Here is a 14517-nt window from a genome sequence, read left to right on the forward strand (position 1 = left end):
GGGACATCCTCTAAAGGCTGAAATGAGGAACAATCAAAAGGCTATAATGAGGAACCATCTAAAGTCTGTGGGGAGGAGCAGAATCCTTGTGCAATGAGGAGCCATTTAAAGGCTGCAAAGAGGAACTATCTAAAGGATGCAATGAGGAACCATTTAAAGGCTGTAATGAGGAACCATCTAAAGTCTGCAATGAGGAACCATGTAAAGGCTGCATTGAGGAACCATCAACGACTGCAATAAGGAACCATCTAAAGGCTGCAATGAGGAACCATCTAAAGGCTGCAATGAGGAACCGTCTAAAGTCTGGAATGAGGACCCATCTAAAGGCTGTAATGAGGAACCATCTAAAGGCTGCAATGAGGAACCATTTAAAGGTTGCAATGAGGACCCATCAAAAGGCTGCAATGAGGACCCATTTAAAGGCTGTAATGAGGAACCATCTAAAGGCTGCAATGAGGAACCATCAAAGACTGCAATAAGGAAACATCTAAAGGCTGCAATGAGGAAACATCTAAAGGCTGCAATGAGGACCCTATTAAGGGCTGCAATGAGGAACCATCAAAGACTGCAATAAGGAACCATCTAAAGGCTGCAATGAGGAAACATCTAAAGGCTGCAATGAGGAACCATCTAAAGGCTGCAATGAGGAACCGTCTAAAGGCTGCAATGGGGAACCATCTAAAGGCTGCAATGAGGAACCATCTAAAGGCTGCAATGAGGAACAATCTAAAGGCTGCAATGAGGAACCGTCTAAAGGCTGCAATGAGTAACCATCTAAAGGCTGCAATGAGGAACCGTCTAAAGGCTGCAATGAGGAACCATCTAAAGGCTGCAATGAGGAACCATCTAAAGGCTACTGCAAGGAGCAATCTAAAGGCTATAATGATGAACTATCTAAACTCTGTGGGGAGGAGCAGAATCCTTGTGCAATGAGGAGCCATTTAAAGGCTGCAATGAGAAACTATCTAAAGGATGCAATGAGGAACCATTTAAAGGCTGTAATGAGGAACCATCTAAAGGCTGCAATGAGGAACCATGTAAAGGCTGCAATGAGGAACCATCAAAGACTGCAATAAGGAACCATCTAAAGGCAGCAATGAGGAACCATCTAAAGGCTGCAATGAGGAACCGTCTAAAGTCTGCAATGAGGACCCATCTAAAGGCTGTAATGAGGAACCATCTAAAGGCTGCAATGAGGAACCATTTAAAGGTTGCAATGAGGACCCATCAAAAGGCTGCAATGAGGGCCCATTTAAAGGCTGTAATGAGGAACCATCTAAAGGCTGCAATGAGGAACCATCAAACACTGCAATAAGGAACCATCTAAAGGCTGCAATGAGGAAACATCTAAAGGCTGCAATGAGGAAACATCTAAAGGCTGCAATGAGGACCCTTCTAAAGGCTGCAATGAGGAACCATCAAAGACTGCAATAAGGAACCATCTAAAGGCTGCAATGAGGAAACATCTAAAGGCTGCAATGAGGAAACATCTAAAGGCTGCAATGAGGAACCATCTAAAGGCTGCAATGAGGAACAGTCTAAAGACAGTGGTAAGGAGCAGAATCTTTGTGAAATAAATTTTTTTTAAATGTTACCTAAAAATGGACCAGTAGATATGTACGTACTTCCTGATATTACCTTCAATCCAAATGAGGGATCTCTGTGTCTATGGAATGAAGGATTGAAGAGCTCATAAGCATATGCCAGTAAGTATGGTGGTAATGCCGGTAACTGTAGAAAACTTCATTTTACCCATTACCACCACATTCATCAAAAGCTGAAAAATTACAGGTGGTAACAAGGTGACTGCTTGTGTAATTCACGTAATCAGGCACACACTTACCAGGAGCCTTGGGCTGCCAGGCTACATTGGTATCTATCAATTGCAAGGTGGTGTCATGGGATTATTTTAGTGGTAATAAAATGACAATTACTTCAGAGCAGCAAAAATGTCCAACAACCTCCGTTACAGGTCGGATTATAACTCCTTGATTTTTTGAATGATCTCCGTAGTGTAGTTTCAAATTACTTTTAGCAGTAAGTACTTCCTGCCACATCTGCCTTTTAATTCTTCCTCTTGACTTGTGGCTTTTTGTAATCCTTCTGAAGAAATTGTCTTTAAAGTTAGAGGTAAACAAATTTGGATTTTTACCAGATGTATAATGCATTCATTTGTTTTTGATAGGTAAACTTCAATTACATTTTTTTTTTAACTCAAGTTCTTATCAGTGCACCTTCTGAAGGATTATGTCATCGCTGCACATTTCTAGTCCCTAAACTGCACCGTGCTGTGCACGGATTTCTTTGTGTACTGTAATTGGGTCCCATCCATTATTCGGGAACAAAAAACGTCGAGTGAATGAGAGGATAATGTGAACTGGAGGAAAGCAGCCGTGAAAAAGAGTCGCTTCCTGTCAAGGATAAACAGTTGTGTTCACGCAGGAGGTTCCAACGTGACAAGGACGTCGCTGACATTACTAATGGCCCGCAGATGGAATTTATTTTGCAACCGTTGTGTCCCGTCCGCAGCCTTGGGAGAGACAACTTCACAGCACGGAGCTCTGATTTCCCCTAACGTCTGCAAGAGCGACGGCTCGCGCCATAAGGTCACCCGCATTACTGACCCAGCGTTCACCTTGAAACGGGGAGCACACGTTTGCCAGAAATAAAACGTGAATCAATTTGTTTTTAGTGAGTGAGTAGATTTCTGTAGCGCTACAATGCAACGAGAATCGCATCTAGGCACTTCCACGTTTAATAGAAAGGCACAGGTTTAAGATAGCGCATATCAAAGGCTGTTGGATTGCTTCTAAATACCAAGGAAAATAGGCCAGGTCTGGAGGGGAAAAGGAAAGTGGCTAGGATTGCACAAAGGTGCAGATTATCAAGACGTGCTGGTGCAAAGTCACACAATGTGAGGAAAATTCATGCGCAGTCTACAAAGTATTTAGGGCCATGTTTATCAAAAAGTAACGCAGCGCTACATGTCACCGTGCTGCAATGTGCTGCATTAAATAGAAGGGTAGGAATGCACAGTATTCATCACCCTACGGCGCATTGCAGCCTTTGCCCAGCGCTGGCGCACAATGGGCTGCTTAGCGCCCACGTAGGCACCCTTGCACCATGCAGCAAGGGTTCCTGCGTTGCCTGCAGAATTGTTTTTGTGCAGGAAGGGGCACCTTCATTCACAAAAACAATCCACTGAGGCATTTCCTCTATGTGTGCTGCAGAATGCACCACTCATGGAAAGAGGAAGTAACAAGGAGAAATAAAGATAGTACTCCTCGTTACGCCACCCTGGGGACGGCGTGGAAGTTTGGCGCATTCCTTGGTCTACCAGTGATGGTAAATCTGGGAATGCATCAAAATCCATGGGTGTTGTTCGGGAACATGCAATATAATGTAAATCTATTATAAATAAAATATTACTTGTATTTTAAATTGTAATTATTTTTTTTTTAAATGTACTAATATAACAAGTATATATATATATATATATATATATATATATATATATATATATATATATAGATATATATATATATATATATTAACTACTGTGATCAAGAACACTGTGTTTGAAATGCGTAGGAGGAGAGAAGCAGATCTAAAAAAGAATCTTAATTACTTGCCGAGGAGTGTGTCGTTCATTGAGTTCTTTTGCTGAATAATATATATATCTATATATATGTAAATCAAACAGTTGCCTGCTGTAGGGAGACCCACACAAGGAGGTAAGTAGTGTGCCTTTATTTCATGAAGGGTGCAGCAGGAAACAGGGCACATTGCTTCACGGATTTCATTTCTTCTGCCCGACACGTTTCGTGTCAGTTAAACACTTCCTCATGGGCCTCTTGATAAACAGCACAGCATTTCTGAAGCATCCTTTTCAAGTTCAACCCCCGCCCAAGTGGGCGTGGCTCACACAGCATTATGGGACTTGTGGTGCTCCGTTCTTACCCACAGTGGGTTCCGTGCTGTCCTCAATTAAATAATGTTCAGTTTTATCCCAGTGGGTTGTGGTGTCAATGGGAGCTGTTTTCTGCATCCGTTAATTGCTTCCTAAAGCCACCTCGCCGTTTGACGCTGTAGCAGGGCTGCACAAGGGTGCAGCAGGGTCCCTCCTGCGGCTCAGGCAGGCCGCGAACATGAAAATCAAACAGTTGCCTGCTGTAGGGAGACCCACACAAGGAGGTAAGTAGTGTGCCTTCGTGAAATGAAGGCACACTACTTACCTCCTTGTGTGGGTCTCCCTACAGCAGGCAACTGTTTGATTTTCATCTATATATATGTATATATATATCTATCTATCTATATATATCTATATCTATATCTATATCTATATCTATATCTATATCTATATATATATATATATATATATATATATATATATATATATATATATATATATATATATATATATATATATATATATATATATATATATATATATATATATAAACAAACCACCATTCCCGGCTGCTCCTGGTCTCTGAGGTTACGGCGAGCCTGCGTGGATGCCGGACACCCTTAATTATTCGAGACAAACTTCTTCCTCCAAGAAAAAATACGCAGGCTACTTCTGGATGCTTCAGTGTTCTTTTATTAAAGGCACAAAATCAGGCATGCATGCTTAGCGAACACTGCTCGCAAAGGAAAATCTTTCGCCTGTGATTGGGTGCATCGGCACCAATGGGAACATCAGAAACACTAGTTAAAGTCCCAAACTACAACAACATGGTTTTAGAACACGGAGCTGGCAATGAATAAGGCACACGCCGAAACGCGTCTGCCAGGTGTTTTAACCCTACTTGTCAAGATGGTGGCGAAATAAATCTCCTGACCCCTCCAAAACGCATGTGTCGGTCCCGTTTCTTGTCAAGAGGCGGGAGTGGTGGTGGATATGTGTGCAGCAGTCGACGCTGCAGAACCGGCACGCCTCTCAATCTGGTGCTCCGCTTCAAGTCGGCATCCTGGTGGTGTATGTGTTGGAAGCGCAATAAGCAGCGCCCCCTCGCCCAAGACGCCGTTCCTGGTTCGAGGAGAGAGCGGCAGCTTGCTGCCGAGTTGGAAGGAGTCGGGAGACGATTTTGCAACCATGGTCCCTGAGGCGGTGGATGAGCAGACTCACGAGCCAGCAACAGCTGGGGCATTACTATATGCACAAACGGATCACTGTATCGAAGTTCGCGAGGTGAAGCTGTGACCAGGCTTTGTGGGACTCTTACTGACTTACTTGGGACTTCATGCACCAGCATGCTTAGCGAACACTGCTCGCAAAGGAAAATCTTTGGCCTGTGATTGGGTGCATCGGCACCAATGGGAACATCAGAAACACTAGTTAAAGTCCCAAACTACAACAACATGGTTTTAGAACACGGAGCTGGCAATGATTAAGGCACACGCCGAAACGCGTCTGCCAGGTGTTTTAACCCTACTTGTCAAGATGGTGGCGAAATAAATCTCCTGACCCCTCCAAAACGCATGTGTCGGTCCCGTTTCTTGTCAAGAGGCGGGAGTGGTGGTGGATATGTGTGCAGCGGTCGACGCTGCAGAACCGGCACGCCTCTCGATCTGGTGCTCCGCTTCAAGTCGGCATCCTGGTGGTGTATGTGTTGGAAGCGCAATAAGCGGCGCCCCCTCGCCCAAGACGCCGTTCCTGGTTCGAGGAGAGAGCGGCAGCTTGCTGCTGAGTTGGAAGGAGTCGGGAGACGATTTTGCAACCATGGTCCCTGAGGCGGTGGATGAGCAGACTCACGAGCCAGCAACAGCTGGGGCATTACTATATGCACGAACGGATCACTGTATCGAAGTTCGCGAGGTGAAGCTGTGACCAGGCTTTGTGGGACTCTTACTGACTTACTTGGGACTTCATGCACCAGCATGCTTAGCGAACACTGCTCGCAAAGGAAAATCTTTGGCCTGTGATTGGGTGCATCGGCACCAATGGGAACATCAGAAACACTAGTTAAAGTCCCAAACTACAACAACATGGTTTTAGAACACGGAGCTGGCAATGAATAAGGCACACGCCGAAACGCGTCTGCCAGGTGTTTTAACCCTACTTGTCAAGATGGTGGCGAAATAAATCTCCTGACCCCTCCAAAACGCATGTGTCGGTCCCGTTTCTTGTCAAGAGGCGGGAGTGGTGGTGGATATATATATATATATATATATATATATATATATATATATATATATATATATATATATACAAACAATACCCTTTCAGGCATAGAGTGACACATAAATTATGCAAAAAAGAAGCATAGAACTCTGGGTAGTCCTCAAGGTTTGGTGGAAAGCAGCTCCTATTTAGAGCACTCTCAACACCAGTGACACTCTAAATTTGCTCACCTGAAATGATATATATATTTTCCTCACCTTTATAAATACGGCCCCTTCACACGCAGCACTTTGCGTTGAAGGGGCGTTCCATGGGTGTTGCTGTGGGTATAGAGTACTCTAAGCAGTATGTTCATTTTAACTAGATTGGATCTGCCCGCTAATGAAAGAGAATAATGCTCCTGTCTGAATATTCCAATATATGCCTTTAAGAAAGAATTGTAATTTGCATGGCACATTCTCAAAAGTCCAAAGTCAATCTAGTCCTGAGGTGTCTAGTAGCTTGCTAAGTGGTGTGGTATCTTGATAATTATAAACCGATATATATATATCTGGGTTTTTGAAGTCTTCAGCTGATAGGCCATCATCAACATAAGCTCAACATCAACATAGGCTAGAGTCTCAACTTCACAACAAGTGGCAAGCATAGAAGGTACCTGCTGGGCTTTCTTGATCAGCTGGAAAAAAGGCTAATTATATGCATCATTTACAGCAATAAAATCCATTCCCAGCAAGTGGCACATACAATTTGAAAAAATGTGAACTTGAGTCATTGATGAAAATAGATGCTTGGATGCCGGATGCAAAACTTTGACCGAGTCTATGAAGTTTGCTGAGATCACTTCTTTTTTCATGAAAGTACACAAGAATGCCAATTTGACTTGGACTCTGTCAAATGATGTTCACGTGTCCTGCAGATAAAGACGAGTGGGAAATCACTTATCTTGCCCAGTCTTGAATGGCAATTACTTCATTGGTATGCTCGATTGTCATCCTCCCCAACCTTGAACATACTTGCTACACTAATGGCATTTTGAACTTCTCAAAATGTTAAATGTTTTTGTGATGCAGCCACCTGAAATTTGTTAAGATGCTGAAACCAAGACCTTGAAAGAAGTACGATGGATGAGTTTGGATCAAGTGCCACTTCAGAAGAGTTCAGCTTCTGGTAATATTGAAAGAAGCATTCTAGAAACCTGGGGGCATATTATCAAGGGGTTTTATCTCCGCTTTTTTGGCTTTAAAAGCCAAGAAAGCGGAGATAAAATGATCTCCCTATTACCTAGCTGTCACTAACACCAGTTAGCGACAGCTAGTAGGAGATAGCGACCATCTTGGGCCCCACTTTGCATGTCAGAGAAATTTATCACTAATGACATGCAAAGTGGGCTTGCCAAGATGTTAGCGACTGGAAACAGTCGCTAACATCGCTATCTCCTATTACCAACTTTTGGAGATATTCGAGCTAAGCGCGAATATCTCCAAAAGCTAACACCTGCCCCTGAGCAGTTCTAAGCCATGTTATCCAATGGGAGGTGGATAACATGGCTAAGAGCATTAGCTCGGTAATGCATGAATATCGCGGACTTTTCAGTGATATTCATGCATTGCGGCCGATTTTTATCCCATTTGCGATAAACCTTGGTAATACCAAGGTTTATCTGCGATAAAAATCGCCGCAGGTCGGCGATACATTTTTGTCTCTGACCAAGCAATAGCGATAATTATCGCTATTGCTTGGTAATATGCCCCCAGGTTTGTCTACATGTGTACCGCATGTGTGATCTTACAACCTTCTAATGCAACTGGCTAAATTGTTTCTGAGACAAGACATGTAGGGAAGACTAACATGTTTCCAGGGAATTCGAAAGCTTTATGCTCCTTGCTGAATATCTTAACACATAGATGATCTCACCATAATATAGTGACTACCAAACGGGGGATCTTTGCACAACAGATCTGCATGATTAATTCAACATTGTAAAATATTTATCTTTAATTGCCTCTCGATTCTTCCCACTAGGTGTACGGGTAGTTCATCAGTCCAAATTTACATTCTAACATCGTTGAAGATGCAGCCACTCAGATTCACTCCACATGTGTGAAGAGAAAGCAGAATGTGGCCTATCACAAGGTCGTCAGTTAAGTTCAGCTCACCATCGTCACATACATGCAGTCTACCACCAGATATAATATCATCAGGAGAAGGGGAAGGGGGCGTGGCTTGGGCGCCGATGGCGATGGTCGCCTGAGAGCTCGGCTCCGGGACTAAGCCCGGAATTATCCTGAAAATCGGAGGCTGCGGGGCACCCCAGACCCCGCATTCTGCTGAGCGTACCGACGGAAACCTGCCGGGGCCCCTGGTGAAGCCCGGGCGAGGGTTGTTCCGGAGTAAAACCGAAGTTTGCGGAGTTGCGGAGTGCGACCCAACATGGCGCCCGGACCCCTTTGTCCCCCTATTCGGAACTACTGAGTTGAAGAGGTGCCGCGGGAGGCGACTGGCGCCCTGCTTCACCATCCCCGGCTGTTCTGGACATTGGACGTTACTGGATTGGACCTCTTGCAACGGATTTGCACTCGGTTGGACGGCCGGGCGGGTGCCCACGCAGCGGAGGGCACCGGGAGCGGACGCCCTGTGATCCAAGCGGTGGCCCGCCTCGCGACTCCGCAACTAGCTACGTCTTCCTGGCCAGTCCACCTACATGGGAGGCGCGACACTCTGGCGCCACAGATCACCCGAGGGAGTAGGTGGCCCTCACCCCGGGGTTATAGTGGGTGAACGGGTCTGCCCGACTCGACGACGGCTGTCTCCGCCCCCTCATAGGTGCCCTCGGACGCCGTGGCGATGGCGTGAGCCGAAGCGGCGGAGTCTCCACAGGCTCTGGAGAAGGAGGTCGCCCGGACCCGAATTGAGGACAAGCACCCGGGAAGGTTGTGGTTGACACCCGCACACGGAGACGCCTACTACGGGACCCTCACGGAGTGCCCCTGGAAGCATGGGGAAACCCAGAGGAGCTAAGGGATCCACCCAGACCGCCTCGGACTCTGAAGCCCAGGACAAAGAGGAGCATGGGGACCCAAAAAGTTCTGGTGGCGCGCCGATGCAACAACAGTTCGACCGTGTCCTGGAGGCGATAGAGACTACGAGATCAGCCCTCCAACAGGACATTGCTCAGGTGGCGACGAGCCTGGGCCTCCTCAGGGCGGACCATGGCAAACTTTCAGACCGGGTCAAGGAGGTGGAGGGCACGGTGAAAACCTTGGAGCCGGCGCAGCGAACCTTGGCTGCGACGATGAAGGACGCCCTATCCCGAATTGAGACCCTGGAACGAAGGGCGGAGGATGCGGAAGGCCGCAACAGGAGGAACAACATCCGAGTGGTGGGCCTGCCGGAAAAGATTGAGGATGGCGACATGGTGCAATACTTGGAGACCTGGCTCCGAGACACGGTGGTCCCGGAGGGACTGTCCTCCTTCTACACTCTGGAACGGGCCCACAGAGTCCCAGCACGGCCCCTACAGCAGGGACGCACCCCGAGGCCGGTAGTGGCGCGGTTGCTGCATTTCCGAGACAGGGACTTAATCCTCAATGCCGCCAGGCACAATGGCCCGTTCAAAGTAGCGAACAGTCAGGTGAACATTTTCCCAGATTACACCTACGAAACGCAGCGCAAGCGGTTCTCCTTCCTGGCGGTTAAGCGAGAGCTCAGGAGCGAGGGCATTCAGTATTCACTCCTATATCCTGCAAAGCTTCGCATCATTGTCGATGACAAAACCCAGTTCTTCGACACCCCGGAGGATGTATGTGCCTGGCTCGACCTATACAGGACAGGGAAAGATGGCTTTGGCTCCTCGTCCCAACAAGCGGATGAGCCGGAACAAAGGCGGCGGTCCAAGAGGGTCAGGAATCGCCGCGGCCGCACGGGAGGGCCCTCGACTGCGGAGACATCATCGGAACGGAGGGGAGTGCTGGAAGTATTGTCGGAGTTGTCGGGAGCACGGGAGGAAGTCACCGAGGAGGAAGAAAACCCGGGTGATGAGGGAGCACCATCGGACTCGGAGGGCTCAGTAGCAGATAGTGCCCATACACCGGTGATCACACCGAAATCGGTGGAGGACCTTTTGGATGGACAAGGGTAACGGGGCATACTGCTTTGTTTTGGGTGGGGGCCCGGCGGGGGGGAGGCGGTTGCCGTTCCTTACTGATGACAACGAGGGGGAGAGGGTTGGGGGGCCTCTGCTTTTGCCCCGGGAGGTCTTGGCACGGTTTGGGGCTTATTATAGTCCTGGTGGCCTGGGCGACGAGGGCCCACTGCCTCCGCCCAGCCCGCACCTGGCCCATAAGGCCTTCCTACGGTGGCGACCGTAGGATTAGAGGGGGTTCTGGGGTTGATGGAGGACGAGGTTTGGATGGGATCTAGATGGTGCAGTTTGGGTCCTGTTCTGGGGTGGGTGGGGGGGAGTTGGGATGGTTTTTGGGTTGCTTGGTTTGGGTTGGGGAAAATGGCCGCCATCAGCGCTGGGAGGATTGATGTCCTTTCTTTGAGGGGACCCGGATGGGGGGACTGTGCAAGAACAATCTGGGACAATGGCTGATGTTGCTAACTTGAAATGTGTTACTTGGAACGTAAGGGGGCTTCACACTATGTCCAGGCGCCACAAGGTCCACGCTTATTTAGTGCGTAGGGGGGTGCAAATGGCGCTGCTACAGGAAACTCATCTGAACAAGGCGGAAGGGGCGGCGCTTCAGCGTAGGTGGCGGGGGCAGGTCTTTTCCACGTCGTACTCTGCTTATGCCAGGGGGGCGCTAACATGGATCAGGGCAGGGGTCCCCTTCCAAGTCACGAGGACAGTATTGGATCCAGAGGGGCGTTTCGTGGCCATCTCGGGCACTCTAGGGGGGAGGGACCTGAATGTTTGCTGTGTATACGCTCCTAATGTAGACCAGACTGCCTTCCTTTCCAGGTTATCGGGCTCGTTGGCCCACTTTTTCGCCGGGCCCCTCCTGCTGGGGGGAGACTTTAACTCCGTAGTGGATGTGGACATAGACCGCTCGCATCCCCCGCTTCCCGATTCCCCGGTCCGTCGCACGGCTAAGGGTCGTCAGGATTGGCAGACCCGCTGGGGTTTGACGGACATTTGGAGGGCGCATCACCCCGCAACTAGGGATTATTCATACTTCTCAAGCCTCCATGAGTTGCATGTCAGACTAGATGGATTTCTTGGATCGCCCGAACTGGTTTCGGCAGCGGTCCGATCGGAGTACTTATCGAGGACCATCTCGGACCATAACCCCCTCCTACTGGACCTTCGCTGGTTTCCGGGGACACCGGCGGTGCCCACATGGAAATTGCGACCCGAGATCCTCGAGGACAGTGTCTTCAAGGCGGACTTGGGGGAGAGAATATCGGATTATTTTGCGTCCAACGGCGGCTCCGCGAGTACTAGGGCGTTAGAATGGGACGCTTTTAAGGTAGTGGTGAGGGGCTACTGTATCTCCAAGAAGGTGGGCATGAGGCGTGTCATCCTGGCTGATCTAGACACAGCGGACCGGGAACTCCGCGAATTTGAGATCCGACGCCCCGGACACCCGGAATTGCAAGCGCAAACGGCAGAGGCGAGGGAGAAGGTGGCAGTGGAGGTCGAACGGCTCCGCTGTTTTGATTATAAGGCCTATACGGTCCGGTCTGTCGCGGAGGGGGACAGGGCGAGTGCGTTGTTGGCGTGGTTGGCCAACCCTACGCGCCAGTCCCAAACGACGACAAATATGCGTGGGGCAGACGGAACCGAGGTATGCACCCAACCGGAGATTCTTAGTTGCTTCCGGCATTATTATGAATGTTTATACCGCAGTCGCTCCGCACGTGACCCAGACCGGCTTGATAATTACCTTCGCCCACTGGAGCTCCGCACGGTGGAGCAGGAAGTGGCGAAAACTCTGGGTTCCGACATTGAATTAGGGGAGATCCGCGGGCCATTAAACGGATGGCGAGAAACAAGACCCCGGGCCTAGATGGCCTACCAGTGGAGTTTTATGCAGCTTACGCTGACCTACTAGCCCCTCGATTACTGGTGGTCTACAGGGAGGCGAAGAGGCTGGGGCGACTCCCGAGCTCGATGTGTGAGGCGCTGGTGGTTCCGCTCCTCAAGCCGGGCCGAGACTCATCCGACCCGGGGTCCTACCGTCCCCTATCGATGTTGACGGTGGACTACAAAATACTGAGCAGCATCTTGGCCTCGAGGCTGCTGGGACACATGAGTTCTCTGGTGCATGAGGACCAGGCCGGTTTCATCCCACGGCGGAACACGACTATGAATATTCGTAGGTTGTTCCGTTTGCTAGGGGAACCATTTGTGGATGCCCCGTCCCCGGTAATCTTATCGGTAGACCTGGAGAAGGCTTTTGATAGCCTAGAGTGGGACTACCTCTGCACGGTGTTACGGAGATTCGGCCTAGGGGAGGGATTCGTCCGATGGACCACGGTCCTTTATGCTTCTGCTTCGGCCAGGGTCCGAGCGGGCCCATTGATTTCATCGCGGTATCCGGTGGAACGAGGCACGCGGCAGGGGTGCTCCTTGTCCCCGCTTCTTTTTGCGCTGGCGGTGGAGCCACTGGCGCTGCACCTTCGCTCGGGAGCCCACTATACGGGCTTGTAGTCGTCTGCGGGCCCGCATTATGTCTCGCTTTATGCGGACGACCTGTTGCTCTTCCTAGAGGACCCGGTCGACGCTTTACGGGGAGCGGAATTAGCGCTCACGGAGTTCGGAGAGGTCTCGGGCCTCCGAGTGAATTGGTCTAAGACCTGTCTTTTTCCGGTACGCAGGGGTACCCCCGCCCCTGCGCTGAGTAGGGAGATTAGATGGGAGCCCGATTGCTTTAAGTACCTTGGGGTATTCGTCTACCACGAACAACCCGACCTCCTAGATGGAAACATTACTCGCTGCATTCGAGCACTCCGAGGTTGCATGGACTTTTGGGCCACGCTGCCGCTCTCAGTGGCGGGACGTATCGCCCTGCTCAAAATGGTGGCGCTTCCCCGGTTATTGTATTACTTCCGGACTTTGCCGATCTGGGTCCCACCGGCCACGTTCCGTCGATTACGCTCTATGGTGGTCGGATTCCTTTGGGGAACGGGCCGGCGGCGGGTGGCCCTCAATACCTTGATGAGGCCGAAAGACGAGGGGGGGCTCGCTGTGCCGGACTTCGAAAAGTATTATCTGGCGGCACAGCTCCAAACCTTCACCCAGGAGATCGCCAGGGAATTCCGGGGCCCGGAAGACGGAAGAGGGACAGGTATGGCCAGGCATGTTCTCTCCTTTATAGCGCTGCGACAATGTTTAGTCCTGCGGGACTTGTCGATGGAGGAGCGGACTGTCCGCCTGTGTTGGAATCGGGCCCACGCCCGAGGCCAACTGAGAACGCCATATGCGCCTGAAATACCGTTGGGGATGCTGACGGCCCTCCCCCACGGAGGGGATTGGGCACGTTTGGCGGCCTGGGAGGATTCCGGTTTACAGCTCGTAGGTGATCTGTACGAGGACGGCGCGCTCTTGTCCTTTCAGGATCTCATTGACCGCTTCGGGATCCCCCGAGGTGACTTTCTGCTGCACTCGGCCATTGTACGAGCGATCCAGGCACACTGGAAGAACGGGCAGGAGGAACCCCACTTATCTCAGGTGTGCCAGTACGTAATGATGTCGGCGGGCACGGTGAAGGCGGTCACTTGCCTATACGGCAGGTTGATTACCGAGGGATTGGCTCCTCTCGCCACTTTGAGGACCCGCTGGGAGGAGGACATTGGTAGGGAGATCCCGGAAACGACCTGGTCCCAGTTGGTGAGACGGGCCTGGAAGGGCACACGCAGTGCCCGTTTTCAACTGGTCCACTATTATGTTCTCCATAGAGCGTACCTGACCCCGGTGAAAGTCAGGCGTTATTTTGCCACGGCCTCGGCGGAATGCCCTAGATGCCCGGCTCAGGAGGCGGACCTCCTACACATGTTATGGGCCTGTCCAGGACTGACATCCTACTGGCAGGAGGTAGCGACGACCCTGGAGGAGGTGACAGGGAGGCTCTTATCATTGGATGCGGCGGTGGGGCTCCTACACTGGTTTCCCCATACCCCCAGGAATAAAATTTCTAGTAAGTTTATCGACCTGGGGCTCCTCCTTGCTAAAAGAGAGGTGACTAGGAACTGGAAGGCACGAGCTGGTCCGGCGGGCAGCAGATGGCACAGTGAGCTTTTGAAGTGGGCGGCGGGAGAGAGCGCACTGAGATATCAACTGGCTTGGAGGCAGGGTAATGAGAAGGCGCAGGAGGCCGCGTTGGAGTGGAAATGTTGGTGCAGGCCCTCAGGGATTATAGTGCCCCTAGTGACTCTGAAAGTGAAGA

The sequence above is a fragment of the Lissotriton vulgaris genome, chromosome 10 (assembly GCF_964263255.1).
Source record: "Lissotriton vulgaris chromosome 10, aLisVul1.2, whole genome shotgun sequence".
NCBI lineage: Eukaryota > Metazoa > Chordata > Amphibia > Caudata > Salamandridae > Lissotriton > Lissotriton vulgaris.